This window comes from Megascapheus bottae, chromosome 8 (assembly GCF_031878675.1).
Source record: "Megascapheus bottae isolate mThoBot1 chromosome 8, mThoBot2.hap1, whole genome shotgun sequence".
NCBI lineage: Eukaryota > Metazoa > Chordata > Mammalia > Rodentia > Geomyidae > Megascapheus > Megascapheus bottae.
Window position 1 is genome coordinate 56,080,568 of NC_143516.1, and position 27,735 is coordinate 56,108,302.

Consider the following 27,735-nt stretch of genomic DNA (forward strand, 5'->3'; position numbering starts at 1 on the left):
AGAAGAGCCTTTGTTCTGGGAGTTTGGAATTAGTGCTGGTGGGCCACTTGAACTGAAGCCATGTGTATGGGGAATTGTGAGACAATCTTCTCTGGTGTTGTGCACAAGCACACCAAAGAAAATCATAGAACGCAGTTAGTTGTCTTAGTGAGAGAGGCAGAAGAGGCTGTATGAAAAGTGCACAGCCATATATTTGGCTCTGCCAGCATTCCAGTTTGCACATCCAGCTCCTTGTGTTTTCTGGTTATTACCATACCTTTGAATGATTCAAAAATATCCCTTACTGTCAGCTATGATAATGCCTGTGGGAATTGGCAGAACATGACATCAAGAGGAGGGAGGTTCCTTCTTCCTTGAATCAGGCTGACTTGTGAGTTATTATTTTTTATCAACAAAACATGGTAGGATGGAATTGTGTGAGTTTTAAGTCTAGATCTCAAGATTCAGACTTTCTTAGGAGAAATGTGAGCACCATACAAGGATGTCTAGTCTAGGATGCCTGGCCTAGCATCCTAGATCTGGGTGGTCTAGCATCCTTGCACTCTATGGTCAATTCCTTTCGCTATTGACTTCCTTGGTTTGTACTATCCAACAGTGGTAACTTAAGGAAGTGTAATTAATCCGGGATCAGTGGCTCACACCTGTAATCCTAGCTACTCAGGAGGCTGAGATTTGAGGATCATAGTCAAAGCTAGCCTGGCACTAAAGTCTGTGAGACTCTTTTTCTTTTCTCTCTCTGTCTCTCTCTGTCTCTCTCTCTCTGTCTCTCTCTCTCTGTCTCTCTCTCTCTCTCTCTCTCTCTTCTCTCTCTCTCTCTCTCTCTCTCTCTCTCTCTCTCTCTCTCTCTCTCTCTCCCTCCCTCCCTCCCTCCCTCCCTCTCTCTCTGTCTCTCTCTCTGTCTCTGTCTCTCTGTCTCTGTCTCTGTCTCTCTCTCTCTCTCTCTCTGTGGGTCATGGGGCTTGAACTCTGCCTAGGCGCTATCCCTGAGCTCTTCAGCTGAAGGCTACCAACCTACCCCATGGGCCTGGGCATTGTCCTTGAGTGCTTCAGCTCAAGGCTATCACCCTACCCTTGAGCCAAGCCCCACTTCCTGTTTTCTAGAGGTTAATTGGAGATAAGAGTCTCAGGTCCTTTTGTGCCAGGGCTGGCTTTGAACCTTGATCCTCAGATCTCAGCCTCCTGAGTAGCTAGGATTACAGGTTTGAGCCACCGTGTCCAGTGAGACTCTTATCCCCAATTATACGCTAAGAAACTGGAAGTGGTGCTATGGCTCCAGGGGTAGGGTAGTAGCCTTGAGCTGAAGAGCTCAGGGACAGCACCCAGGCCCATAGTTCAAGCCCCAGGACCAACACACACACACACACACACACACACACACACACACACACACACACACGTACACACTAGATGATCTGGCTTGTCACTGACAGCTTTGGGAGATGCATGAACAAGCTCAGTGAAGCCCAGATGAGTTGGATCAGGCAAGGACATCTATCCAGACAATCTTTAACATTGAGTCCCAGAATGGGCACTGTTTTGTGCCATTAAGTTTTAGATTTATCTGTTACAAAGTAAAAGCTAACTTATGTCTCTGTGCTCTCCCAATAAAATCTTCTCAATCCATCTTCTCTTGAAGCTAATTTGAAGCACGTGGTTCATGCTTTGAATGTGTTTACTTGTAATTAAAAGTAATTTGACTAGGAAAAAAATACGTCGAGAGAGAGAGAGAGAGAGAGAGAGAGAGAGAGAGAGAGAGAGAGAGAGAGAGAGAGAGAGAGAAAGAGAGAGAGCTAGCAACAATGACTTGAGCTAGGAGAAAATAGGGAATTGGTTCACTGAGTCAGGTGACATGCAAATAGGCTAACCTTATTTGAATAATGTTAGCATGAAGCAATGAATTAAGCAAATAATTCACCCCAATATCAATGGACACCTTAAAGCATGCTTATCCTTGCCCTGGAAATGCTTGCTCTGTGTGTGGGTATAATCTGTTTTCTGGTCTAGTAGTCAAGGTATAGTGTTGTAATACAGAATTTTGTTTCTTTCATCTTTGTTTGAACGATAGTGTTTGTGGTTTACTAGTTTTGCAGTCAATTTGTTGAAGCATATGAAAGGAAGGAAATGGTGGCTAATCTCCAGGAAAATTTGGAAACGTCTAGTAATCATTACATTTGAGAAGAGGGGTTCAATGATGACATTTTTTTGGATTCAATTGCTGGAAATGGCTGACTGAGTTATCTCCATTTAAGAAGAGGGTGAGAAAAATGTGGTTCAATGTAAGATGTTTAAATCATGCCTGGCAGGGAAGCATATGCATGTGTGCATGCATGTATGCATGCATGTACTCTATGGTACTGGAGTTTGAACTGAGGGCCTCATGCTTGCTAAGCAGGTACTTTACCATTGAACTATGTACCCAGCCTAATAGGTAAATATTTTAATAAATGAAAGGATAGTGTGTGTGTGTGTGTGTGTGTGTGTGTGTGTGTGTGTGTGTGTGTACCAAAAGGAAGAACTGAAATTAGGAGGAGTATTTATCTTTACAACACTATTTCTGCTTTTTCTTCATATTGTTCCTCTTGTGAGGAGGCGAGCATTCATTGACTTTGTAGTATATAACTCCCTCCTGGACTTTGTTGTTGGTCCTCAGGCAGATACTCTAACTGGGCTAACTGAAATTTAGAACTGAGAGTGAAAGATGCTTCTTGATTTTCCCTGTGAGTTGTTTAAATCTGGACACATGAACTAAGAAAATGTGGGACTCCTACATTTGACCATATGCACATGTGCATGGAGAAACACTGAAAACAATTCTTTATTCTGTGTCTATACTGAGGCTTGAACTCAGGCCTACCCCTTAATCTTTTGTTTTGTTTTGCTTTTTTTGTTCAAAGCTGGTGATCTAATTGGAGCCACAGCTCAAATTCCCAGAAAACCAGTCTTGAGACAGAAATAAAGAAGAAAAGAGCCAGTTCAGGTACAAAAGGACCTGAGACTCTTAGCCCCAATTAACCTCTAGAAAATGGGAAGTGGGGCTTAGCTCAAGGGTAGGGTGGTAGCCTAGAGCTGAAGAGCTCAGGGACAGCACCCAGGCCAAGTTCAAGCCCCATGACCCACAAAAAAAAATAAAAGTAGACCCTCCCTATGATCCAGCCATACTACTTCAGGGCATCTATTCTGAGCATCATAACCCAGGATATAATAAGGACACTTGCACAGCCATGTTCATCACTGCACTATTCACAATAGCCAAGCAATGCAAGCAACCCAGATGCCCCACTATAGATGAATGGAGTATATATATAAATATATATATATATATATATATATACACACAATGGAATTCTACATAGCCAACAGACAAGATAAAATAATGGCATTCTCTGGGAAGTGGATGAAACTAGAGCAAATCATGTTGAGTGAGCTAAGTTAAGACCAAAGGAACAAAAGATGTATGGTCTTCTTGATATATGGATATTAGATCCAAATGCTATAAGAGTGATGACTCAATATTTGGGCCCAAGGTCATTGACATGGTCTTGGAAATATAACCACATAGGCATAAAAATCTATGATGGAATATATACTCTATAGACATAATGTTATATAGATTGATATGCTTCAATGACATACTCTCAGTTTAATTTTAATTATTTTCTAAAATCTATGTGCCAGTGATTGTATATAGAGATTCCTTTCTTGAATACTTGTTTGCTAGACATGACATTTGAAATATGATGTAAAAATCAGTGTTAATAAAATCTTAAAAAAAACCCTGGCATCTTCTAATAAATAGATTCCTTTCATGACTAAGCTAATTTGAAGTTGGAATCTGTAGGTTGTAATCAAGAGACTTTTAACAACAACAACAACAACAGAAAAGCCCACATCAAATAAAGGAAGTAGCCACTAGAAGTTGTTTAAATCAATAATATTAAAGGATAATTTTCCATGTTAATTATATAATACCCAGTTTCTAATGTATTTCATTGTATTGATGGTAGGGTTCAATATTTCTGGGGACCAAAAATGTTGTGTGTCAATAAAAACTCAGGTGACATTCTTATTTGTATTATACAGCAAAAACATTTTCTAGTTTTTCAAGTGGTGTGTGTGTGTGTGTGTGTGTGTGTGTGTGTGTGTGCATGCACTTGTGTGCATATGCTCGTGGGTACTGGGGCTCATTGAGCTCAGGATCTGAACACAGTTCCTGAGCTTTTTTGCTCAAAACTAGTGCTTTACCACTTGAGACGCAGCTCCACTTTCAGTTTTTAGGTAGTCTAAAGGAGAAAATGTCCATGGACTTTCCTTCCCTGTCTGGCTTCAAATCTCACATTCCGAGTAGCTAGAATTACAGGCACAAGCCATAGGTGCTTGAATTCTCAGAGCATGCTTCAGTAGACATACTCATTGTACTTTTTTTCTTAACAGTGCATTGAACTTTGAACATTTTCTTCTTTAATTTATACTTTATTCTAAAAATGAATATAAATATCAGTTAATACAAATGTGTAACAATAAGAGCACTATTGTCAGCTTAAATATCTTAGAACGTCTGTTCTATCTTTTTCTCTATTGGTATTCCTCCTGAAATCTGTAGAGCCAAAATTATTCACATAAGAACTGGAAAAGCTATATTTTCAAGGAAAAAAATGATCAATTTAGATTTAATGGGGCTTTCAGAAGTCTAACTTAGAAACTAAATGCTACTTAGGTTATTACATTAGAATCTAGGCAAAACATTTTAGAATTTCTCATGAAAAGGAAAAAAAAACCAAATTCATGAAATTTCATGTTGGTTAAGTATATGGCTAATGGTTGAAAAGTTTTTTTGGTTCTCTTGATCAGCAGATGCAACTCCAAAATGCAGCCAAACAAATAATGCGTTTTTATACCTAACAACTTGGAAGTGATAATTTATAGCCAAGATCTCTTTTAAGTAAGGTAATTCCTGAGTTGTTTTTGTCTGTTATTCATATTATAAGCTCTTTGATTATGAAAAGATTCATAAGACAGTGAATGAATGACAAGAATATTAAAATTGTCATGGTAAGGAAGGTTCTACAAAGAAACATTGAATTTTCCTCCTTGAAAAAGTGAAAATCTGAGCCCTGGATGGACAAAAGGAAATGAACAAATGAACCTTGCTGAGGAGATGCTCACCTGAGACAATGGATTCCACTTTTTTCTTTTAAAAAATTGCTTGATGCTAGCATTCTGTAACAGTTCCACTTCTTTGCTGATTAATTGGAGATAAGAGTGTCACGAGCTATTCTGCCCAGGTTGGCTTCAACTTGGGACCCTCAGATTTCAGCCTTCTGAGTAGCTAGAATTACAGGTGTGAGACACTGGTGCCTGGCAGCTGCCATGCATTTTCAATGAATGAAAAGTAAGGTGGGAAAACCCAAGTTTGACTGTGTTGTAGAAGTTTTTAAAAAATCTATCTTACCCCTATAGGCATTGTCAGAGCATTTCAAACCTGAAAGACACTTCATATTGTTTACTTTTCTCAGTGAGAAGATAGCAAAATGTTTGATGATTTGCCTAGGGTACAAGTTAATGTGAAAAAAAATCTAAAACCCCTTAGAGCCAATAATCTAGCAGATCCTATTATTCAGGTGCTTACTGCATAGCTGGTGCAGAGAGCTAAGAAAGAACACTGTACACATCTTCTCATTGGATTCTGGCAGTTCTATAACATATGTATTGTCATCAGGCAATATTATTATTATTATTATTAGGCCAATGAATAAATAAAGGCAGGCAGTAGTTAAGAACCTTGCTCAGTGCTTCAAAGCTCAGAAGGGAGAAGACAATCCTTGCACCCTGATGTGATTGTTGCAAAGCCCAGGTCTGCACCTACTCCTTCTTGATCCAGACTTTGTAAGACCTTGCACATAAATAAGTTGTCTAGCCAATGAATAGTTGGTACTTTTGCAACAGACAGTATGGTTAGCTATCTGAAGATACTCTTCACCAATAAGGTCATGCCTGAACATAAACGGTATGGTATTAAAGACTAGGTAAGATTTTCTGGTAGAATATTATCATTCAAAATTAGGGCATGACTCTTAATAGTTAACAGTGGCCCTGCACTTGAATATTTGGAATATTCTTACTTTGAATGTTTTATTTAGTGTGCACTTAGGTATGGAGTCTAATTCTCAATGGAAAAATTCACCAGGCAGCTGTGTATTTGTTTACCATATGCCACACTTTCTTGCAGCCAGACATGATAAAATCTGATTTACATTAGGAGTGACCAGCTGCCTCCTCCAGCAAATTCATCCTCTCAGCACCAGTACATCTAGTGGGAACCTGATGACTGAGCGTATTCTGCAAAAAGCAACTGGTTTAGTAGGAAAGCATTTTTTTTAAAAAAAGCATTGTGAAAGTAACAAGGATTTATGTTCAGTTATTTGCCAAAATATAAATTATGATTGATTATATTTTAAGGTTAATTAACATATTAGTTAAAATAGGCGGAAAACCGCATTCTGTTTTTATCATGCAGTTCCCTAAATGTTATTATCTAACATTAGCTGCGACCATTTATGAAATTAAGACAGTCACATGAGGACACTGCAATGACACTGAAAACTTTCTCCAGATTTCACTAGTTTCTCCATAAATACCCTTTCTCCATTTGTAGATATAAGCAGGATTTCATACTGCATTGGTTTCCTCTCCTCTACTCTCTGACAGTTTCAGTCTATTTTTCTTGACGTTGATCATTTTGAGACCTTGTCAAGGATGTTCCTCAGTTTGGGTTTGTTTGATACTTCTGTCAAGATTCGATTGGAATTATGGGTTTGTAGAGGAAGGTCACAGACTATATGGAACAACAGCATAACCATTGATGCTAACCATAATCACTTGGTTAGGGTGGCGGCTACCATATACCAAGGCATTGTGTTTTCTTTCCATATTCTCTTCTGTGGAATCATTAAGTGTAGTACCCAGTGTCAGGGATGTTATACTCTACTTCCTGAGGAGGAAATATCTGTCTAAATTACTCAATTTGTTCTGCAAGGGAGATCTGTCAAATTTTCTCCATTTATTTAGCCATTCAAATGTTCATATTAATATGAACTCATGATTATTGCCTTATTCTGTTTAGGTGGCTTTAAAAGAATACGATAAGTTGGATTGATGATAAACAATAAAGATTTATTTCTCACGCACACACACACACAAAAATAGGTGGACATGGCGGGCACTGGTGGCTTGTGACTATAATCCTAGATACTTAGGAGGATGAGCTCTGAGGATCACGATTCAAAGCCAGCTTGGACACAAAAGTCTCTGACAATTTTATCTCCAATTAACCCTAGAAAACTGGAAGTGCCGCTGTAGCTCAAGGGGTAGAATGCTTAGCTTTGAGCTGAAGAGCTCAGGGACAGAGCTCAGGCTCAGGGTTCAAGTCCCACGATGGACAAAAAGGAAAAAAAATAGCTGGGCATGGTGGCACGTGCCTATAAAACCAGCTACACTGCAGGTGGAGATTGGGAGGACTGAAGTTCAAGGCAAGGCTGGGCAAAAAGTTATTGAGACCTACATTTCAACAAATAAGCCAGGTGTGGTGGCATCAGACTGTAAATACAGCTATACAGGAAGTAGAAGTCGGATGACTGAGATTGGACACTGGCCATGGGAAAAAAAATGTAAGACCCCACCTGAAAAATAAAGCATAAAGGATAGAGTGCATGATTCAAGAGGTAGAATCCCTGTGTTGTATTCATTAGTTCTTGTGCTCAAACCCCAGAAGTTCTCAAAAATTAGTTATAATAAATTTAACAGCATTTATCATAATAAAAATTATATATATTTGGTCACAAGTTATAATAACCTATAGTCCTAACAAGAAGATTATTGCTAGTCAAGTAAATCTATTTTGTGTACTCTGTATCTTTCTTTAAACCTTGTTAGAAATATTCAGCAGTGCTGGATGCTGATGGCTCACACTTGTAATCCTAGCTACTGAGGTGGCTGAGGTCTGAGGATCATGGTTTGAAGCCAGCCCAGGCAGGAAAGGTTGTGAAACTCTTATCTCTAATTAACCATTCAAGAATAAAAAAGTCTGGAAGTGGAGCTGTGGTTCAAATAGTAGAGCAATAGCCTTAAGGAAAAAAGCTTAGGAAAGGCATTCAAGCCCTGAGTTAGGCCCTGGATTGGCATTGCAAAAGAAAAGAAACAGAATAGAAACCTCTCAAAAGCTTAGTGCTTAAATTTCTCTCATAAAGATGGTGATAGGCAAAATACTGAGACACAATACTGGGAAGAAAGAACACCTGTCTGAATTTTAGCTTCGCAAAGAAAGTTTTTGCATGAGAGAAGCAGATCATTTCCATTCCTGTGTTTTATCTTTTCCTTTCCTCTCTTTCTCCTCCCTCACCCCCTCTCTCTCCCTCCTCCCCCCTCCCTCTCACTCTCTAGATCACCCTAGCCTGCCTGCCTGCCTGCCTCCCTGCCTTCCTTCCTTCCTTCCTTCCTTCCTTCCTTCCTTCCTTCCTTCCTTCCTTCCTTCCTTCCTTCCTTCCTTCCTTCTTTCCTTCCCCTTTTCCTTCTTTGAATGGAACTTAGAGCCTCATGCTTACAAGGCTCTTTGGACACCCCTCCAGCTCCCTTTTACATAGTTATTTTCTAGGTAAGGTCTCCCTTTATGTCTGGGTGGACCTGGGCTGAGAACTTCCACTTGTGCTTCTCTGTATCACTGGGGATGTCAGACTTATGCCCAGCTGTTGTGTTTCTCCCATAGCTGGTACACAGGTGTGTGTACCACTGTGCTCAAATATTGAATAAGAGTATCACAAATTTATATTATAGCTAGCTTCCAACCAGGACTGTGATCTCTGCCTTCCAAGTATCTAGGATTGCAGCCCTATTTCAAGACCTTTCATGGAATAATTTATTTAACTCTTCATCAAAAACCTTCTGTGCTAAGTATTAATAATAGTATCTTCATATAGGTAAGAAGTCTTGCTCAAATATTCATAACTTCCCCTCAGTGACACTGTGAGCACAGGATTCAGAGCCAGAATTTGCCTGAACAACAGATAATAAAGTTATAAAATATGTATTTATTCTGTATATATTTACCTACTACTCATTTTCATCAGTTGCGGGTATAGAATCTCTGAATCAGTAAGGACATTCTCAAAGACAAATGATAGAAATGTTCTTGAATTCACTTAAATAAGAAAGGGCCTTCTCTTAACTCTTCCATCTTCTTTGAAGGATTTTATTTATTTTCTTAGCAGGCTTCCTTTTATACTGGGCCTAGCAATACCAGCTACCTATTTCCAAGTCTCTAAAGTCCATATACTGTAAATGACAGAGCCTGTTAACTTCAGAATGGAGTCTCACTGATTGGCCTGTTTCTCAACCAATCACAGTGGTCAAGAGAATAAGATGTTCTGATTGGTTGGGTCATACATAACTCTTCACTGGCCTGAACTATACGAATAAAGCAATGAGATTCCTGAAAGAAAATCAGGGCACTATTTCTGGAGAAGAGGGATGGAAGTGGGGCAGTCAAAAAAAACAACAACCCCCAAACAAAAAACAACAGATGGCCACCCCAATTAGATTGTGAGTTCAGTGATTTCCAGCACTAAAATCCTATAAATTTTTGCCAGCAGAGGGTGGGAGGATGTGTTAGGGAGGGGGAAGAGAAGACTATGGGGTGTGTATAAATCCTGCCCATGCTTGAATTACCAAACCTCATTTCCTCCTAGGGACTTCAAGGATTCCTTTGCTAGAGAACTTTCACTGAGATCACTAGAACAATAAAGTACAATGCTTACATTAAAAAAGTTCTTTTCTGCCCAGAGCTGGTGGCTCACACCTGTAATCTTAGCTACTCAAGAAGTTGAGATCTGAGGATCATGGTTCAAAGCCAGTCAGGGCAGAAAAATCCAGGAGACTCTTGTCTCCAGTAAGCTACTCAGAAAAAGCTGGAAGAGGTGTTGTGGCTCAAGTAGTAGAACACTAGCCTTGAGCAAAAGAAGCTCCTAGGGCCCGCCCCTGGGTCCTGAGTTCAAGACCCAGGACCAGCACACAAGCACAAAGTTCTTTCCATACTATCACTTTACAGTCTTGCAAATACTAGTAACAACCTCAAAACTAATATTAGTGATTATTTAAATAAATTATGGTATATCTGTATAAATCAGTATATACAGTTAAAGTTTTCAAAGCATCTTTAACTGGAGAGGGTTAAGGATGTAATGCTAGTTGAAAAGCTAAGGTATGACAAAACACATTGTCCCCATGTTAGTGAAAAAAGAAATACATGTTTTCTGCATATATAGAGGAAACGCACTGGACAGAGAAACAAAAATTACTAATAGTAGATTTCCCTTTGTGATTGCAACATGAATAATGTCAACTCAACAACATGAGTAATGTTTATAGTGCTCTGCATTCACAAATTTTTTATAATGAATATGTGATATATCTGCAAGACAAGAAAATCCCTTAAGAAGGTAAATAAAGTTTGGACTTGACCTGCTTCATTTCTGCAAAGTTTGTGTCAATTTATAGTGGGAGAAGAAATGTAGATAGCATGAGAATCACACACAAAAAGCACTGTTTGAAATAACCAAGAGTTAGTTATAATTGCCTACTTCAAAGAACTGTTTTGTGAGCTTTTTCTTTTATATAGCTGTAAGATTTTATTATGTACTATAAGCATATTTATACAGGTGTGTCTAATTTAAGAACACTTGATATAATATGAGAGAATTCCAGCTAATAAAATAAAGATACTTATTTCTGTTAGGAAAAAACAATTACATTTCAATGGCACATTGTGCATATAAAATTCTATAGATTCATGGAAACAGTGTGAATGTTAGGTATGACTTGATTTCCAAATAAGGATATTTGCATTCTACTTTTAGGAAAGCCTATCTACTATGCCAGGCAAAATAAGATTAAACTATATAAAATTATTATAAAATTAGGAGTGTTCAGGTTGGGTACATACACTTAAACCATAATCAATAAATGGTGCCATCTGTTCAGTTCAATTGTCAACAATAGACCAAGGAGAAATAGCTGAAATAATTTATCATTGTCATTGTCATCATCTGACTTCTTAAGATTTTAGGATGAATAAATATATATAAGTTCTCACTTTATCCTTAATTTTATCTGTAATTGTCTCTTTGAGAAGAATAGGAATAAAATAAAGCAGTGTTTCTTTTCCCAGGGTTACGCACATAGCAAGGTGTAGACATAGGAAGATGCTCTTCTGATCTACCTACAATATAGGACTATATTCTCAACATTACTAAAAAGCAGTAACACTTCAATTTTATATAAAGCTTTACATTTCACAAATTCTTATAGACGATCTATTAATATGAAATTATAAGGCCACCACCTGGTACTGAATTGAGTCTATCAAACAGCTTGTCACATATATTATTGTGGTAGATAGACTCCAAGATGGCCACCTTGGTCTGTTCCCTTTTGGCATTTGTGTCCTTGTGTTACCCCAGCCCTTGTGTGCAGGCTGGAAATTGTGACTTGTCTGAAATGGTTAGAATACAGCAGACAAGACAGGGGCTCAATTATGAGGTTAGTTTATGGGGGCTTTGATTTTAGATTTGCTTTCAGCTCTTGCTCTAGGGAGAAAACCACATTATCTGCAGAAGCAAGCTGTGTTAGGAGTCCTGTAGATAAAGAAAGCCATGTGGCTATGAATAGATGTTTCAGCAATCAGGACCTAAAACATGGAAACAACCACGGCAGTCACCTTTAAAACTTATCTTTCTCCAGTTGACTCTTGAGATGTTTTCAGGCACTGACATTGTGAGATACCTGTGTCAGAGGACCTACTTTACCCAGGCTCAGATCTCCAATCTATAGAGTTCTTGATATAATGAAAACCCTTCTTTGAAGCTATTAGGTTTGGAGGTAATTTGTTGTGTGGCAGGAAGTAACTAATCTGCATGATGACTCCACAAGACAGCCCTATGAATTGGTACTGTCATGCCAGCCCTGTAACACATAAGACAACTGAGGTTTAGATAAACACAGAAGTGTGCTATGATCCAGGAATAGCATTCTTAGGCATGTATCCAAAAGATAAGTCAGGATTGAGCAAAAGCACTTGTTATAACCATTTCCACTGGGTCACTGTTTACCACAGCTATGTCAAGACAACAGCCCAGATGCCTTTCAAGGGATGAAAGCACCGAGGAATACTATATACATGAGCATACATGTACACACACACACACACACACACACACACACACATATAGTTCCCGTGTACACAAATGTATTAACTAAAATATGGCATATGCAGGTAAGAATTCTAATGGTGCAACTCCTTTGAAAAACGAATCAGATGAATAGCAGGAAGCTTGTACTTGAGTATCAGGAGGGGGTAGGGCCAAGGGGAGGATAAGAATAGATGAATGAAGACAGGAAAGGTGGGAGAATTGGAGCATAATATTCAATTCCCACATGTAAAAATGGAACTAGCGAAACTGAGGGGATAAATGGAGTTGGGATAGATGGGGTAAAATAATAAAAATGGGTGACACTGATCAACATTCATTATCCTTATAGACTGACATGTTGAACTGAAACCCATTTGTACAACTACTTAAAGACAACAAAATTATAATAAAAGTGATTAAAAAAGAGGAAAGAAAAATTGAGGTTTAGAGAGTGAAGTAACTTTTCCCAAAGCAAGCAATTAACAAGTGGCAGAGCTGGGGTATGTGCCAGGCTCACTGGCTGTGCTGTGTTACCCAGGAGAATAGGGCATTTGCTCTAAACAGGTAATAGTGAATTCCAACAGCTCAGCCGGATTTGAGGAGCTTCTCTATAAGGAGGCCAAGGTAGGCAACACAGACCACAGAGCTCACGGTGGGGCATTAATCCAGGACCTTTACTGTAAACGTGTATTCCATGACTCCTTCAGTTAAGTTTGGACTTATTTTGGAAAATAAGCAGAAATTAATTATATAGATGCCATATATTTAATATAACAATAATGCATAGCAATCATAATGGCAAAAATATATGATCATCAATTATTAATTAAATGCATAGTAATATATATGGTAATTCTATCTATCTATCTATCTATCTATCTATCTATCTATCTATCTACCTACCTACCTATCTATCTGCCTGAGAAAGAGATCCTTATTCCACTCAATGTAAGGGTAGGAGTTTATCCAAGCCAGTGAACACTTGTTTGGAATAAAGGTGTAATTTACCATGGATGGGCTGGAGAAAATTGCTCCATCAGCAAGACTGGGGCATTGTTTCTGCCACCAAGTTGAAAACTAATAAAGTCTTGTGAGCTTTGGGACTTGAGCTTCCTCTAAAATCATTTTATCCTCCCTTCCTTATAAGATACTTCATTTCTATGTAGGTCACCAAACATTGTGGGCAGTGCATTTTGATTGTTTAACATCTTGGGCATAAAGTTTTTGTGGTCTTAGGAGTAGGATTTTGTTGCAGAAAGGGGGATGAGCTGTCATTCACTTACCATTTATAATCTAGGAAATGAAATTTGCCAGCCAATATGAACGTATCTTGCAAATGAGTTATTTGCTAATGACAAATTAAATGGCATATTCAACACGTGATCTTTAAAAAGGTTTTTTGTGGAACTTGATCTCTGGGCCTGGGTGTTGGCCCTGAGCTCTTCAGCTCAAGGCTACTGACCTATGCCCATGAGCCACAGCGCCACTTCCGGTTTTCTGGTAATTAATTGGAGATAAGAGTCTCATGGGCTTTAGTGCCTGGACTGCCTTTGAACCATTGTCCTCAGATCTCAGTCTCATGAGTAGCTAAGATAACAGGCTTGAGCCACAGTGCCCAGTAATACTTGATTTCTTAAAAAGAGCATCTGTATAAGAAGCTGAATAAAGTTTAGAAGGAAAGAATGGGGGACAGGACAATCAGAACATGAAAAGTTTCAACAGAAGCATGGATGAAGAGGCGCGGCTTCATTCCTGGTGTTTGCTTAAATTATGCTGAACTCTGGTACATAATTTTTATGGATCACTCAACAACAAATTCTCATGCAAGGTAAAAATATTTCCTTGAGTAGGGCAGAGCTGAGTATTAGAACCTGTAAAATGTAATGAAGATTAAGATGGAAGCTACTTAAGTATATAAACATATAATTATTTTTCATCTATCATAATACAGGAAATAATTAATCACAATGATGCATGATGCTGTGAATCATGGAAGGATGAATATTAGCAACAAGTTTTGGGACATGGAATCCTTTTCTCAGGGTTTCTTTAGATATTATGAATGTTCACTAACTACTTTTCTTAGGCTCTGCCAGCATCTTTTTTCACCTCTTAGGTTATACTTTCTGCTTAATATTTTTGAGCTTAATATTAATCCTACAACTGTTTTGCAGCTAGCCAGACAAACTACTGAATTTTCAACATTTTGAAGCTAGCCATCTTAATAACTTCCCTTATTCTTTCTAATTCTGAGTGTCAAATGCTGGGACTCACACATATCAGGCAAATGATCTACCTCTGAGCTGGATCCTCAGTGCCTGCATGCTAAGATTTGTAAGGCATCACTACAGAGAAATCATGTGACTTTCTAGTATAATGGCACTCCTAGGGCCTGTTGTCTTCTCTCTCATAGCTTGCCTGCCTGCCTTCCTTCCTTCCTTCCTTCCTTCCTTCCTTCCTTCCTTCCTTCCTTCCTTCCTTCCATCCTTCCATCCTTCCCTTTCTTTCTTTTGTCCATGGTTTCTTTAATACTTTTCTTATCATCTTTAAGCAGTTGTACAAGGGAGATACCATATAACAAAGCAGTTTGTGAATACAATGCATCTTGATCGGTGCCACCTCCTTCAACATTCTTACCCTTCTTCAATCTATCCTTCCCTTACTTTTCTTAATTTTGTGGCATATACAATCAATTGTTGACTGCATTCTCCCTCCTTCCCCCCTTCATTCCCTCTCCTTTGGCCCTACCCCTTCTTGGATGTACCCATTTCCTGGTGTTTATTTTGTTAGGCTTGGACCTAGTCTTTCTAAAAGATTGTATTATTTGAGCCCTCCATAGGGTATATTTCTTTCTTGTATACAAAGAAAAGGTTTTTATTTGTTTGGTTTTTCAGTTGATTCAAAGTTGGCCATAGCATGTTGGATTAGTGTTTTATCTAGGACTTGAGGCTAGGATGAAGAATTAAAAGAGAACGAGTTTTATTTTTTTATTTTTGTTGATTTATTTTTTCTTTTGCCAGCCCTGGAGCTTGAACACAGGGCCTGAACACTGGTTTTGCGTTTTCCTCAAAGCTAGAACTCTACCACTTGAGCCACAGCACCACTTCTAGCTTTTTCTAGGTATGTGGGTATGTGATACCGTAGAATCAAACCTAGGTCTTCATGCATCCTAGGCAAGCACTTTAACATTAGGCAAAATTCCCGGCCTGAGAGAGGACAAGTTTCAAACAACAGAGTTAGAGGAAGTGGAACTCATTTCCATTTGTGTCCTGCAAAGTCAGCGCCACACACTTCACCTACATTTAGACCACTCATAGAAATAATGATGAAGATAATTGTAGTGATGCCTTCCGCTTCTCCACAGCCTGCTTACCGCATCCTTCCTTTACTCCCAACAGGGTCCTAAGGAAGGAATTGTTATTCCAATGTAGAGATGGTACAGCTGATGCACAGGGTGGTTAAAGAACATATTTCAGGATATAAGAACAAGCTTAGGAGACACATACAATTCCATCAAAAGAAACAAATTGGAGAATTATGGTAAGAATGTTAAAGAAGAGGATCACAACGGGAGTACATACCCAAGTTTACATTCTTAAAAGTGAATGGGAGAAGCTGGGCGTGGTGGCTCATGCCTGTAATCCTACTTTCTCAGGAGGCTGAGAACTGAGGATTGAAGTTCAAAGCAGGCCCAGGCAGGCACTAAAGTCCGTTAGACTTGTATCTCCAAGTAACCACCACAAAAGCAGAAGTCTCATTATGGCTCAAGGGTTGGGGTGGTAGCCTTGAGTTAAAGAGCTCAGGGACAATGCCCAGGCTGAGATCAAGCCCTGTGACTGACATTAAAAAACAAACAAACAAACAAAATACCTTTGTGAAGGGTCTTTTAGTAGAGATTCACTAAACATAATTGGTGGAAAGCCAAGAGCAGCAATGCCAAAGTTGAAAGCAAAGACAGAATGAATGGAGAGGTCAGAAATTTCATGTCCAGCCAATGGGATGCAGAGTTTGATGGAAGGAAGTGTCAGAAAGCAAAAGGCCAAGGTTCCACAGTCCTCTTTGAGAGCAGGCACCCAGTAACCTAAAGGTTTCCCACTAGGCCCCACCTCCTAAAGATTCCATCACATCCTAATAGCACCACCGCAGAGACTTTTTCCTCACATCAACAGGTATCATTCATTTCAAAAGTGCTCAGAGCATAAAATCTCTGTGCAGGGAAAAGCTAAAGCCATTCCCTCTAAAATCAAGGATGAGACAAGGATGCCTGCTCTCTCCACTCCTCTTTAACATAGTATTAGAATTCCTAGCCAGAGCCATAAGGCAAGAAGCAAGCACAAAGGGGATCCAAATAGGGAAAGGAAGTGAAACTTTCCTTCTTTGCAGATGTATGATTCTGTATTTAAAGAACCCTATAGACTCCACTCCCAAGCTCCTTGAGCTGATTCAAAACTTTGGCAAGGTAGCAGGATATAAAATTAACTCTCAAAAATCAATTGCCTTCCTATATGCCAACAATGAGAGGAACGAGGCAACAATCAGGAAAGCAACTCCTTTTGCATTAGCCTCAAAGAAAATAAAGTACCTAGGAATTAGCTTAACTAAGAATGTAAAGGACCTTTTTGATGAAAACTTTAAAACTCTGAAAAAGGAAATTAAAGCAGAACTGAGGAAATGGAAAAACCTCCCATACTCCTGGATTGGAAGAATTAACATCGTGAAAATGGCAATCTTGCCAAGGGCTATCTACAAATTCAATGCAATACCTATCAATATCCCAGTGTCATTCTTTAAAGAAATAGAAGAGGCAATCCAAAATTTCATATGGAATAATAAAAGACCCCGTATAGCAAAAACACTTCTTAGCAGAAAGAACAGTGCAGGAGGAATTTCAATACCAAACTTTAGACTCTATTACAGAGCTATAATGACCAAAACAGCTTGGTACTGGCACAAGAACAGGCCTGAAGACCAATGGAATAGAACTGAGGACCCAGATATTAACTCACAGACTTATGACCACCTAATCTTCGATAAGGGAGCTAAAAAAATAGAATGGAAGAAAGACAGCCTCTTCAACAAGTGGTGCTGGCAGAACTGGTTAAGCACCTGCAGAAAATTAAAGTTGGATCTTTCTTTGTCCCACTGCACCAGGATTAACTCCAAATGGATCAAAGACCTTGAGGTAAAAGCCAACACACTGAAAACTTTACAAGAAGGAATAGGAGATACACTAGGTCTCCTTGCCCCAGGTAGAAACTTTCCTAATAAGGACCCAGAAACACAACAAATCAGAGAAAATCTGGATGAGTGGGACTGCATTAGACTGCAGAGCTTCTGTATGGCAAAGAACATAGCTAGCAAATTAACCAGAAAGCTTACAGAGTGGGAGAAGATCTTCTCTAACCATACAACAGACAAAGGCCTCATATCCAAAATATATCAACAGGTAAAAAATTGAATCACTCCAAAACTAATCTCCAAAGAAACAACCATCCCATTAAAAGATGGGCTAAAGACTTAGAGTCTTCTTTGAAGAAGAAATAAGAATGGCCTATGGGCACATGAAGAAATGCAAATCAAAACAACTCTAAGATTCCACCTCACACCTCACTCCAGTTAGAATGGCCATGATTAAGAAATCTAACAACAGATGCTGGAGGGGATGTGGCCAGGAGGGATCACTACTACACTGTTGGTGGGAGTGCAAACTTGTTCAACCACTATGGAAAGCAGTATGGCAGTTCCTCAAAAGACTAAACATAGAACTCCCCTATGACCCAGCAATTCCACTACTTGGCATTTATGCAATCGTCCAGAAACGGACATACTAAATCCATTAGCCCAATGATGTTCTTTGCAGCACTATTTACCGTAGCAAAATATGGAACCAACTCAGATGCCCCTCAGTTGATGAGTGGATCAACAAGATGCGGTATTTATACATAGTGGAATTCTATGCTGCTGTCAGAAAGAACAACATTGCCCCACTTGTAAGGAAATGGAAAGACTTAGAAAAAGTCATATTAAGTGAAGTAAGCCAGATTCAGCAGAACATAGGCTCAATGGTTTCCCTTATTTGTCATAATCAGTAGAAACCTTGGGCTCTCCTATCAGAGATTTACAACAGAACAAAACCTCGATACATGAGGCCACATAGTATGGTGCTAAATGAAAGGACTTCCAGGATATAGAAACAAAAGCCATATAATGAGTGATTGTTGTCCTTAATGTACTATGTTATCTCTCATCTCTTTTGCTGTCCCTTGGTTATCTCATATTGTTACACTGGTTATCTGTTATATTGTATATATGCATATTTGGTTATTTGAAATTGGATAGGGAAGGGGGGAAAATAAGATGAGGGGTGGGGGTGGTAGGAGGGAAATGGGGACCAAGACATGAGAAAGGGTATCAATGTTTGTGAAGTAATGCACCCTCTATCTGGTGAATATAATGTAACCCTTCTATTAATTACAATAAAACTATATGAAAAAAAAATCTCTGTTCAGGACACTTTGTTGTAGAGATAGAGATAGTAAGGGAGGATTTTCATGACCAGCGTTTCTATGTCAATTGTTGCACAAGTCTAGGAAAAAAGATTAGTTACAGTAAAGCATCTTTCAAGGATTAGATAATAAGCATACAAGTACTCATGTGCCTGTGCACATGTGTGTGCATGGTCCTCAGTCATATAGTTAATATTTCTTCAATGATTTGCTAAAAGTTCTCGCTAAGAAAGTTGCATCCTTCCCTTCCTGTGGTATGGTTTCCAAAGCCATTGGCTCACAAACTTTCCCCCTTCACACATAAAGCCCATCTCACAAAGTCTGTTTGGGAGAAACCAGTCTGCCACATGCTCCAAAATATTCCTCCGCCATTACTTCTTAGGGATGCATAATGCACCCTTCATAGGCAGTTGAGTTGCATGTTCAGAAAATGTTAAGGAATTTTGCCATGTTAGAGGCAGACTTGGCACATTTTGTTCCCTAGTTCTAGCCACTGAACCACTGAGATTATGACTGGGCTCTTTTCATTCTACTTCTGTCTCCATTCACTTGCCCTGAATTCTGCTTGTCATCTAAAAGATAAAACAAAGTTTTAGCTGATTCATCACCATCTCCTGATTCTGCTAATTGTGCTTCTGAAAGTAGATATAATTGAAGAGAAAAGAAAATGATTCATGGGGCAACAACAGTTCAGCAATTATGGGATGGTTCTTTTGGAAGTACTGAGGTTTGAACTCAGGTCTTGACACTTGCTGGACGACAGGACCTCTATCACTTGAACTACACTCTAGTATTTTTTTCTTTTTTATGAGTCCTGGGGGCTTGAATTCTGGGCCTTGGCACTGCCCTTCGGCTTTCTCAAGGCTAGTGCTCTACCACATGAGCCACAGTACCACTTCTGGCCTTTTCTGTGTATGTGGTACTGAGGAATCGAACCCAGGTCTTCATGCATGCCAGGCAAACTGACTACTCCTAAGCCATGCTCCCAGTCCTGCTTTAGTCATTTTTGAGATAGGATTTCACATATATGTATAGGAAGCTTAGAACCTGCCTAGTTATGCTTACTATGTAGCTTGGATGATTGGTGTGTATCACTACTCCTGCTTTCATTGAGATGGGTCTTCAGAATGTTTTGCTTTGGCTAGCCTTGAACGACAGACCTGCTGGCATGTGCTACCCAAGAAGCTAGAATTATAGGTAATTTAGGCAATTCTGAGTCCTTTTCTTTTTTGGTTGGTTGTAGGGTTTGAACTCCTGAGCTCTCTTCAGCCACAGCACCACTTCCATCCTTTTTAGGTGACTACAAATTATCATTTGAGTTAGAGAGTACTCTATTATAGGAGGAAGGAGTAGAGTGGGAGCTGGGGAAGAAAAAAAAAACCAGTGTCCTCTTGAGAATTATCTTGGACAATTCTTTTAAACTTTCTGAGAGTCAATAAATACGTTCTTCGGCCCTCTCCTGTGTTCTCAGTTCTTGGTGAGAGGAAATCTCATGTGCTGGGGTTGGAAGCCTTGGAGACGTCCTGCATTCTGGGCTTTCTGACACTTGTCACATCCATTTAATCTCTACTCATTTCTATTTCCCTCTTCTCCTACTGCTTGAACTAGACTAGTTCCTGCTCCATATCTCCTGTTACAGCCTTGATCTCGGGTCTCCCCACCCCCATGCCTTTTACCCCCTTTAGAACGTCTTCTGGCCGGAGCCATTGAGCTCTTGAGAAAACAAACTAATGGTTGGCTGAAAAGATTGTAATGAAGCATCATGAACAATCAGAAAAACCTGGAAGCAACCCCACTGTCCATCAATATTAAAGTGGATAAGGTATTAAATTGTGGCATACTCATACAATGGAATGCTATACCCAAAACAACAAAATTAAACAAGTGAATCCCCTGAGTATCACAACTGAGCCGAATTTTAAAAAATCTATTATTATATGATACTTTACTAACATTTTTTTTGTCCATTGTATTTTATTGTGGAGGTGATAAATAGAGGGGCTGCAGTTACCTTTGTCAGAGATTTACTAATATTTTATGTTGGAAGGCAGAGAGTCAGATATTCAGGTAGGAGAGGGAAGTGTGGAAGAAAGTCCATCCGCACAGGAGGACTGGAGAGTTAGTTACATGGACACTTTGAGAAGTTACTGAGTTCAACACCTAGGATTGTTTTATGCATATCATTCTTCATAAGCATTCAAACATGTTCCGAATGGTTCTTTCAGGCTTATAGGTAGGAGAAAGACACAAGAGGGTAGGAACTGTTCCAGGGCTTGCATACATACTTCTTGCATCTTCTCTGTTGTTACTCCCCGATTCTGTGCTCATTTTACCCACTCTCAATTTCTTGCACTTCTCTGAAGAGGACATGAGGTGAGACGGTTTTATGATAAATGTAGTTTTATTTTTCTGCCTCGTCTCTCCCTCTCTCCTTCTTTCATTTCATCACTCTTTTATCCTTTTCCCTTCTCCTCTCCCCTCCCTCCCCCTCTCCTCTCCTCTCCTTCCCTGTTATTCCTCTGCCTTTCCCTCTCCCCCCTCTCTCCTTATTTCTCATTTCATGCCCCTCTTTCTTTCTTTCTTTCTTTCTTTCTTTCCTTCTTTCTTTCTTTCTTCCTTCCTTCCTTTCTTTCTTTCTTTCTTTCTTTCTTTCTTTCTTTCTTTCTTTCTTTCTTTCTTCCTCTCTCGCTCTCTGTTTGGTAAGCAAGATGCATTGTACCCATAAACTGCTCTGTCAAATGGCAAAAATAACCTAAAATTAAGTAAGAGGATGGAGTGTGTGAAATTAATGAAGATACACTGTATTCATAAACTTCTTTGGTAAATAGCAACCCCTTTGACAATTATTTAGAGATAATAAAGGGCTTAGTGGTAGAGTTCTTGCCTAGCATACATGAAGCCCTGGGATTGATTCTTCAGTACCACATAAACAGAAAAAGCCAGAAGTGGCACAGTGACTCAAGTGGTAGAGTGCTAGCCTTGAGCAAAAGAAGCTCAGGGACAGTGCCTAGGCCCTGAGTTAGCCCCAGAACTGGCCCAAAACACAAAAAAGATACTAGAAAATAAAATAAAATATTCTCCCAAACAAATTGCTTGCAAAAATATATTAAGAATCATTGTCACACTGAATTATCTCTTGTAAATATTGCTGTAGTTTTAAAAATCAGACTGAACAATGTCTGTTATAGTGTACCATTCAAATCAACATTACAGAATAAGTAATAGAGCGTGGATTAACAATAAAAAAGAACATGTGTTCAGCTTTTAGTCATTTCTGAAAAATAGCAGCCACTCACACATAATACCTTCCTTCTCTTTTTTTTTCTCTCTGCCAGTGTAGATGAATGCATTTAAAGCTTTGAGTATTATTAGATAGGATCACGCCATCACTTTGGTATTGTGCATCAACCTCCATCACTTTGGTATTGTGCATCAACCTCAGTGCCCCAGAGGTAGGATCTAAAGAGACATTGCATCTTGTCTTTGATTCTTAAAGATTGTCAATCTTGTTGAAAGTTCAACTTTCCTGGGTGAGTTGTGCTAGCAATACCCATGCTTTAAAGTTCCAAATGGGTATATCAGCATATACCCATTGTCTGATAAAGGAATGTAGAACAAATGCATCTAAGGAAGGCATTTCATAGGGTCTTTTTTTTTTTTGAAGTTTAGGTACTTAAAGTAGATAGGGTCATTAGAAGGATCTGAATTTTAGAAGTACAAGCTGTTGCTGCTGGCTGGTACTGTTATAAAAATTCTTCCTTCTTATGCTAGATTTCATAAAGACCTCCCATCTGGTCAGTAATGATATAATCATGAGATGCTTGTTCCTCTTTTACATTGTAGTTTAAAATGATCCAGATCAAGAAAGATTGGATTTTGCAGTCTCTTCCCAAGGACTTGGTCTTCTTAATCTGATCACAGCACATGTAGACAGTTAACTAAGCAGCAGGAGAAAGCTTAAACAATGAACCTATTAAAGATCCAATGGTTCTATATTGTGTGTGTGTGTGTGTGTGTGTGTGTGTGTGTGTGTGTGTGTGTGTGTGTCCAGGATCTTTAACTCAGGCCCTACTGTTTTTGATATATATATATATATATATATATATATATATTTTGCTCAAGGCTAGTGCACTTGAGCCACAGTGCCACATCTGAGAGTCTCAGATCTTACTCTCCCAAGACATAGGATTATGGGTGTGGGTCACCAGAACTGGGCTGGTCCTGTGAGTTTTTTATTGCCTGTATTTTAGAGAAATGTAATCATGAAATAAAGGCACTAAAATCTGACTAGAACCACAGTGAAGCAGATAATCCACAGTGAGAGAGACAAAAGAAGGCAACTAAAATTGAGGAATTCTATTGCAGCAACATTTCTTCATCCCAGGTTTGCCTTCCCTGAGTGCAGCTGTGGTAAACCATGATATAAAAAAGTATCAAAAGGATAATAGACTTGGTGCAGTGGTATGCGCTTGTTGCCTCAGCTTCAGAAGGAAGAGGAAATGTCTAGGGCAGTCTCTGCAAAATATGAGATTCTATCTTAAAAGTAATCAGAGCAGGAAGGGTTAGAAGTGTGGTTCAAGTGGTAGAATATCTCCATAACAAGTACAGAGCTCAGAGTTCAAACCCCATCACCACCAAAAAACCCTCCAAACGACAAAAAGAAAAGGAAAATTGGAAGAATTAATATGTTTTAAATTTTGCATTACACTAAATGGTGTGATGAAATTTTGTGGCTTCTGCTCTATTATGGAGTATGAATCCCATCATTTGTCTTAGTAATTGTCTTCATCATTGGTTCAACTGTTGTGGCACTGAAGTTTGTGCTTATCTATTATTTTAGTAATGGAGCCAAGTATAAGAATAGTGATGTACCTGTAATTAAGGGAAAGGGTGGGTTGGGAGGGTTGGGTGAGAATGTTGACAAGGATGCCATTGATCAAGATGCACACACCGTATTCATAAACTGCTTTGGTGAATGGCAACACCTTTGTACTATTACTTAAAGATAATAGAAATACCTTTTTAAAAAGACAATCAGGCTGGGGGCTGGTGGCTCATGCCTATAATCCTAGCTACTCAGGAGGCTGAGATCTGAGGATCCGAGTCCGTGAGAAACTTATTTCCTATTAACCACCAGAGAGCTGGAAGTGGCACTGTGGCTCAAGGTTGGCAGAGTGGTAGCCTAGTACAGAAGAGCTCAGGAACAATGCCCATGACTGGAGAGAGAGAGAGAGAGAGAGAGAGAGAGAGAGAGAGAGAGAGAGAGAGAGAGAGAGAGAGAGAGAGAGAGAGAGAGAGAGACAGAGACAGAGAGAGAGAGAGAGAGACAGAGAGAGGAGAGAGAGAGAGAGAGAGAGGAGAGAGAGAGAGAGAGAGAGAGAGAGGAGAGAGAGAGAGACAGAGACAGAGACAGAGACAGGGAGAGAAGAGAGAGAGAGGAGAGAGAGAGGAGAGAGGAGAGAGGAGAGAGGAGAAACCATGGAGGGACATGTTGGTTCTACATGGTGATATTGTAGAGCCTGTTGGAGGAAACACAGTCCACATATGGTGTGGTACTGTCTGCAGTTTTAAGCATCCACGCGGGGTCTTAGAACATGCAAAGGGAGACTAGAATCAAACTATCTCAGAAATCTTGAAGATTTTAGGCTTTATTTTCTTTTTCTTTTTTGGTGAGCCAGGGCTATGCCAGTTTTGTATCAGTTTCTTCATCCACAAATAAAGGAAGGAGAACCAAATTATGAAATGTAGAAAGGAGAGACCTGAAGTCCTGATAGACATTGGTAAGATGGCTGCCTTAGGTACCCAAGTTTTAGAGACTACAATGGTAATTCTAGAAGATGAATTAGGGAGGGGAAAAGAAAACAAACAAGGGAGAACCAGGTACTCTAATGGCTGCTTCATTCCAAACCAAAGGACCCCTTGTTCTCCCTTTCCTGTTCATGTATCTGCCTGACAGCAGGCTCTTAGTGCCTCCATGAAGTTCAGGTCCATATAATTCCACACATATGGAAAGTATGGTAAGCGGAGAAGGGAGGATTGTGAAGTTTAAGAGGCCATCTTTGTCTCTGCCCTGGAATGTCCTGAAGACCATATGGTCTAAACAATAAGTTTTTGTTTTGGTTGAAATTCTGTTTTTGAGCAGTCTCAAGCTTATTTTCTCATGACAACAAGCTTGCAGAAATGAAAGGAAGGCTTCCATATATTGAAAGGTTAGAGACACAATTCCAAAAAAGTGATAATATGAGAAAATGACCCATGGGGAAAGGCTAGGGGTAAGGGTTGAGAGAGATGTGACAGTCTAGAAGCTGACAGTCTGAGGCTTTTTGGCAAAAGAATTCACCTTCTACTTGACCCCTGTAATCTCAGCTACTTAGGAGGCTGAGATCTGAGGATTTCTAGCCTAGGCAGGAAAGTTCATGAGACTCTTATCTCCAATAAACTCTCACAAAAAGCTGGAAGTGGCACTATGGTTCAAGTGGTAGAGAGCTACCCTTGAGCATAAAGAGGCTCAGGGACAGCACCCAGGTCCTGAGTTCAAGGTCCCCCAACAATGGCAAAAAAAACCCCCAACAACTGTGAACTGTACAGCTTTGAATAACCATCCAAAGGGATATTTTATTATGCATATACCCAAGACCCAACCCTGACTACATTTCTTTTATCTTTCTTTGGTGCTGATCCTGGAGCTTAAACTCAGGGCCTGTGCACTGTCTCATACTTACTTTGCTCAAGTGCTCTACCATTTGAGCTCCAGCTCCACTTCTAGCTATGTGTTAGTTAATTGGAGATAAGAATCTCATGAGCTTTTCTGCCTAGGCAGGCCTTCAAATCATTATCCGGAGATCTCAGCCTTCTGAGTAGCTGGGATTGCAGGCGTGAACCATCTCAGGGCCAAGGTGCTTTTCTATAGTTTTTTTTTTTTAAATGGATCAGGGCTTGCTTTCTACCACTTGAATCACAGTTCCATTTCTGGCTTTTTGATGGGTAAGCTATAAAAGCTGTAGATTTTTCCTGCCTGAGCTAGCTTTGAACTCCAATCCTTAGATCGTAGCCCCCTGAACATCTAGGATTACAGGCATGAGTTATCACTGCCTGGCTATGGCTACAATTTTTTTATTGTTGCAAGTCCTGGGCTTTAACTTAGGGCCTGAGCACTATCCTTGGATTTTCTTGAGGCTAGAGCTTTACCATTTGAGCTTCAGCATCACTTCCAGTTTTTTTTTCTATAGTACCCAGGAATCGAACCCCGGTATTTGTACATGCTAGGCAAACACTCTACCACTAGGCCAAACTTCCGGCCCTATGGCTGCATTTTTAAAAGCTTTTTCCTAGTGCTGTCATTCCAAGTCCCAACTTATAAAGAGACCTTTAACAGTCCTTGGGGCTTCTACACCCAGATCAGGCGATGATGACATAATACTACAGTTCTATCCACAGTGATGAATCAAGATTTCAATGTCTTTAAAGTTCTCTCCACGATGAAATAAATCCTGTGCAGAAGTTGTCTCTCACTTCTATGCAGCAAAAGGGTTAGCTGCAAGGTGCTAAGCCATTTTAGAAATCAGCCACACACATTTTTTTTTTTTAATAGGCTACAGGAACTGCCTATTTTAGAGGTCTGCTTCATCATGGAGGCTGTAGGTTGGAGGCTCAAGTTCTGGAGTAGGGTTGGGGAGAATGGAAGTAGACAGGCTTACCCAGTGCATTTGCTAAGTGGGCCTCAAACACCTCTGTATTCATTCGTTAGAGACAGGGTCACTTATTTAATTCAATAGGAAAACAAGTCCCCCAGCAGGAGAAGACAGCCTAGCTCATAATCTCTTTGCATTTCAAATAGATGTTTCAAAAACATTCTAAATATCCTCTCCCCTGGAAGAAGCTGACCCACACCCAGACTCTAGATTTCCCTTCAAGCACAGGGTGATACCAGAGAAGCTTTTAATCTGTAAGTCCAGCCTGGGTGTTTTTAGGTGATGCACTTTGCATGTGACCATGGCAAATATATATTCTGAAGCAGTGCCAGGTTCAGACCAGGAGCATGCAACTGCTTGACAGTTTGAGGGAAGACACAGGCAGAATGGTAAAAAGAACCTTGAATTATTATGGGGGAGGGAGAAGGGGAGAGGGACATATCCTTCCCCCAAACCATTTGATCATCTATTCTTCCCTGAGACCTCCTCTCCCACGCCATCCCCCTCCTCCCCCCCAGAGATCTGGTGCAGGAGGGCAGGGAGGACAAGGAGGAAGGTAGGAAGCCACGTTCCTTCTAGCTTGTCCTCCTAATTCAAGGACAGATATGGGCATGAATTACCAGCTCCTTCTGGAAACGGGGCACAGACAGAAACATACCAATGTATATCTGCATACACAGTGCACAAAGCAGGTAGGATCTTAGGAGAGGAGCAGCAGCCACTTCTCAGGCGGCCCCTCACCTTTACAATATTGCTGCAAATAGCTCAAAACCAAACTTAATCATTCACTGGCACTTCAGCACCCATCTCGTCGGTATTTGATGTATCAGATCGAATACATCATCATCTTTTTTTTTCCCCCTGAGGACTGAAGCAAACCGTGCAATCCTTTTGAGTCTAGGGGTGTGTGTGTGTGTGTGTGTGTGTGTGTGTGTGTGTGTGTGTGTGTGTGTGTGTGTGTGTGTGTGTGTTCCCTCCTGGCAGCACTGGTTCTGAAATCACCTTGTCCTCTGTCCTCTCTGGATCCCCAGAACGACCATCTCCTTGTGGGGCCAGTCAAGTTTCCACCCTCCTGGCATCCCCTTCCAGACACCCTGTGCAAGGGAGTTGGGCAAAATTCTAAAGCCACACACTGTTGCAAACTCAAGTCTGGTTAGAATGAGAAATGCATTCCGTATACCAAGAAGTGCAGCGGTTCAGACAGTTCTCAGGGGACCCCCCCTTCCTGCCCCAGGTGCCCCAACTCCAGCCACCTTTACACCCCAGAAGAGGCAAATCCCCTAAACTCACAGGTTCGACCCT

General features: G+C 40.0%; 1 protein-coding gene across 1 annotated transcript in view; it reads right to left on the bottom strand.

The window, feature by feature from the left end:
* Htr1e (5-hydroxytryptamine receptor 1E) overlaps positions 1-27,735 on the bottom strand; it is an 87,042-nt gene that overhangs the window by 59,122 nt on the left and 185 nt on the right. The window lies entirely within an intron of this gene.